The sequence below is a fragment of the Pinus tabuliformis genome, chromosome 3_1 (genome assembly GCF_031772625.1).
Source record: "Pinus tabuliformis cultivar Carrire ecotype Pingquan chromosome 3_1, CPIR1, whole genome shotgun sequence".
NCBI lineage: Eukaryota > Viridiplantae > Streptophyta > Pinopsida > Pinales > Pinaceae > Pinus > Pinus tabuliformis.
The window spans coordinates 659,953,208-659,958,246 of NC_142301.1; positions in this window are offsets into that span (position 1 = coordinate 659,953,208).

Sequence of the window (5,039 nt, forward strand, 5' to 3'; positions counted from 1 at the left end):
ACTCCGCAAAGTGCGCGGAGCGCGAATTGTAAATAAGTCGAGTTAAAGGGTTGTCCGCCCAAGAAATAATATAGAATAATAGGAAGTAAGTTGGCTTTTCCATGGTCCGCGGACCATAGGAATGTATAAATGGAGCGAGGCTCTATGGGTAGAAGGTAGCATCTTGTTATGTACTTTTGGATCTAATATGTAATGGGTTTTTGAGAAACGAATTCTTGAAGCGTCTGTAAGTCCGAGTCAAGGGTATTAGCAGGTAGATAGAGGCTCTGCAGCTGTGTGTGCAGAGGCCTAGTAGAGTCCACAGCTGTGTGCGCGGACCCCTGCAGCTGAGTGCGCAGGGCGGATCTGGATGTATTGGTGAAGGAATTGAATGAAGATAAGTTGTTCCTAAATTTCTGTGTTAAATCTGAATTATTGTGAAACTGGCTAATGTATGTTGATCTATGCGTGTATGTTTATGTTATGAGTTTATGCAAATCCGTATCTTTTCTGGATGCACGGATTGGTTATTTCTGTTAAATGTTTGTTTAAAGACCGTTACAAGTAGATCTGATCTATAATAACTCATTAAGTAATTAGTATTGAGGAATAACCCTGTTTTGGATCTGCGTCGAAGCAGAGCAACGTGAAGCTACAAAACGGTGCGTGAAACCTCCAGACCACATCAAGACATCCCAAGGGTGTGGAAACCTAGTTCCAGCACCCTCCCCTGCTACCTTGGGTGAGACCTTAGTCCGCACTCCACAGGTTGTTGCTGAAAGGGCCGGTAGTTGCGGGATTTGTTTGGCTAAATAACTCTTCCGAACCTGGGTTAGGCCCATATAAACCAACAAATGGTTCCACTGCCAGGACCAGGATCTGCCTAAGGGATGTCTGATGTTGGAACACTAGAACCCTATAAAGAAAAAGCTTGAAGATTGGCTAGATCAGAAGCTTCACAAGTTTGTGGTTCAGGAAAATAGAAACCCGCGGATATCGGAGGAAGGGTGGTTGGATCGTTACATATACACAGATATCCACGAAATCTTCTTCATAACATTCCCGATAGAGTTGTACGAGTGGATAGTGAGGCTAGCCGATAATGTGGGAAGGTGCAGACTAGATCAACCTATTGTATGGACTTCAAAATTGGTGCGCAGGCTAGAAGCATCCGTAGATAAAATTGCATGCGCAGTAGATCAATGGTTGGAGCGGGTAATAGGAGGGTTTATTACTAAGTTCGTGATAGACACGACCGTGAGCTATAGTGAATCAGAAAGGCGCTTTCTCCAAGGACCGCGGGGTAAGTATATTAAATCGTTGAACACTTGGATTAAGATGTTGTTATGTGAAAAACAAATTATGCGCATTTATTAATGTCTGGCATAACGTGGAGTGGAAGAGACTACCGAGGAACCGAAGGATTAGAGAACAGTCCACTAATTTCTATTTCACAAGAGAGCGAGGAGGAGCTCACGAGGTTCTCTCCAAGAAGTGCGGCCCAGTTGATTAAGCAACACTTTTCACTGATACCACCTCCGTCTATGCCATTACCTATTTCTCCGACGTCAAATCCATCTTCACCCATGCCATCCTCACCCACTCCACCTCCACCTCTGCCACCACCGAAGATTGGGATGGCGAGTGCAGTCAAGTTTCTGGTATTTAAGGGTGCAGGAAATGAGGAACCAGTTCAGTTCTAGTTTGTGGTAAAGGCTGTATGGGAAGCCCAAGGCATAACAGATGATATCATAAAAAAGGATACCTTGGTTAGCACACTGCAGGACTGCGCGTTGACGTGGTGTATAAAGTACTCAAGTGATCATCCGAATGCGGGAATAACGATGATCCAGGACACCTTGGATAAAGAATTTGGTCGACCAAATTTAGAGACACAGTCAGTCATTGGGTTCAAAGAGATAGCGATGCTACGGGGTGAAACCCCATGGGATTTGGATCAGAGATTAAAGAGCACAATCCACGAGGCTAACATGGCATTGATGGATGTGCAACACTGCGCGTGTTTTGTGGCATCCTTGACACCACATCTAAGGATGATGTTATCACAACAAAAGATCTCAACCCAAGCCGAAGCATTAGAATCCGCGATGAGATTGCAAGAAATCCAAATACAGGATCTAGGGTTAGGAGTTCAATGGATCCATGCACAACTACAAAACCTGAGCTTAGAGATGCAAAGCTTGAAGCAAGAAAGGGTGACCTAATCGGAGGCGCGTACAGATATAGGATGCATTAAATGCAAAAGTCAAGCACACGACAAAGACCATTGCCCCGTCTTCGCGAACTATCTGGCAGGCGGGGCCCGATGCCGTTAAAACTAGAGGTACAAGCAGGACCAAGTGCGGCACTTGTGCTCCGGTGTGCGATTTGTCAAGTGGGTGGAAAACACGCAACGAATAGCTACCACCTATTGCAGAAGTATACCCAGACCCTACAATAGCTGTACTACAACTTTTATCGATCAGTGGGTCACGATGAGTGAACGTGTCAAAGTTATGACTTAATGATGGAAAGGACCCCCGCCTACCGAGTGCAGATTGAAGTGCGAGGTTTCGACCTAGCCGTAGGGCCATGCGGAGGATTTCAAGGACGTGGTCGAGGAAGAGGAATGGGGCCCGGGTGGGGCCACAGACAACTGAGCTATTATAACTGTGGAGGGCCAGGACACTATGCTTGCGACTACACTAACCCGACCAGGATCTCTTTTCCATATTGTGAGCAGTTTGATCATGAATTGGTAAATTTTCCAACGTTAACTGCCCAGATGCATGAGAAGGGAGTCTTACAGCTTACCCCAACTCAAAATGTCCAAATGATGAGATTGGAACCACGCGAAGCGGACCTTAGTATAAACATGGTATTGAGGAGTGGCGCAACCACAGGAGGTGATGCGCAGAAAGAGCTTGCAGAAGACGTGAAGGGGCGCAACGACCCTACAAAGGAACCTGACTCTTAGATGGAACAAGGGAAGAGGATGCCTAAGGAAGCTCAGAAGAGCTTCATGGAAATCTATACCCCAAGTAGGAGGGACCAAATTGAGCCAGGACTGGATCCCTCCATGATTACTACCTTTCTAGAAACTTGCATGAAGCTGTTGTGTGACAGTAAAGCCGTTAAAGGAATACATCAGTTGATCACTAAGTGCGCCAGGTCGGGCAAGCCGCGCATAGTCTGGAAACTAGGAAGACATGCTCTGCGCATCGGACGAGAGATGAGAATGATAGTGAAAATTGGAAAATACGAGATGGACCAGGTCATTCTGGACTTAGGCTCGGATGCGAACGTGTTACCTAAGCAAACATGGGAACGCATGGGTAAGCCCGCACTGCAGTGGTCCCCGATTCAACTAAGGATGGCCAACCAACAAAAGATCTTACCGATGGGCCAACTACAAGGGGTGACAGTGGACATTGAAGGCGTAAGTACGCAGACCGACTTCGAGGTAATAGAAATTGTTGATGACAGTAATCCTTACCCTGCATTGCTCGGAATCGATTGGGCCATGGACATGAACGAGGTCATCAATTTAAAAAGACAGAAAATGATGTTTGAAAAGAAGTCACTGCAGGTAATAGTTCCGTTGGACCCAACTGAAGGAGAGCACTACACCAAACCAGTGCGCGACGAGGAGAGTGACGATGAGCTGGACTGCATCTATCAGATAACAGCGCAAGACCAGGATCAGGTGAATACCACAAACGATGGAAGAATCTCATGGGAGCGCGATAGCTCCTGCACATTAGATTTAGATGAGGAGACTCAGCGATGGCAGATTCAATTGCATGAAGTTACAACACTTAATTGTAATATGATGATTATATCATTGCAACACGTGACCACGGAAGAAAGACAATGACCAGCGGATAACGGCGCCAAAAAAGAGGGGCAGTTTGTCAGCCTTGGCACCTTAGTCGTAGCCCAGGAGCAGCCTGGTGCGTTGGAAGAAGTGCCGCGTGCACCCATATGGAGTGCGTAGAAGCTGAGATGTAGGAGGGGGTTCCAGGTATGGATTGGAGGATGGGCGTGATAGCCATGTTGGAGCAGGGCAGTCATCCATCAACAACGAAGGGTACGGTTGTACGTTGCATGACCATTAACCCAACTGAATCTGCATGGAACAAGAGCTCGCTGGGCTGGGAAGGGAATTCTCTCCACGATCGGATGAACCATTACCTCTACAGTCCATCCTGCCTACGAGAACCTACATGAAGGAATCCAGTAGCTATGGGCAGCCGTTCGGCGTGACAAAATACAACTTTGTAAGTTAGAAGAAATAGGGGGCCAAACTTCAAGAGAAAAGTGCAAGGCTGGATGAAGAAATTTATAAACTACAATTAGAAGTCACCCACACGGGCTACGCGAAAGAGCTAGTGAAGGGACCAGACATGGCTGGCTCTCCTACACTATTCGGACAACCCGTGACCCCGCTAGCATGGTTGCACCTGCACCATAGGGCACACAGAAACACAGACTGCGATACGCCAACAAACTCAAAGGAATGTGAATGGTGCTCGCAGCCCGAGCTAGTAGGGAAGAGGAAGGTTCGCACGACGAGTGCGACCACCCAACTATCTGTAGAAGGCCTAGTCCTGGCGTTCCATGCAGTTGGAAGTGCGTGGGACTATAAAACACGTTGCAGAAGAGCTGCGCAAGGACTGTCAACTACACATGACGCACACACGCACTAGGGGCTGCGCTGCAGTAAGGAGGGAATGGAAAGCAACCGTTGCAGGTGTTGTTCATGATAAGATGTACCATTTAAGACACGGAGGAGCGGACGACGGGCAATTAAGGCATAAGGATAACCGCCAAATTTGCATTAATGAGCCACGAGGGGGGCAAACGACCAATTTCGAATTTGAAATCATATATATCAAGCAAGCAAAGGGGCATACCACAAAGTTTCATATTGTGAAGAATTGGCCACCCTAGGTTCCGCCTGAAAGGAGCAAGATGAATGAAAAAGTATTAAAGGAAAGCCCGTGGTTTCAGGCACTGCTAAAGGAATACCGAGATTCATTCCTTAGGTCAATAAACCC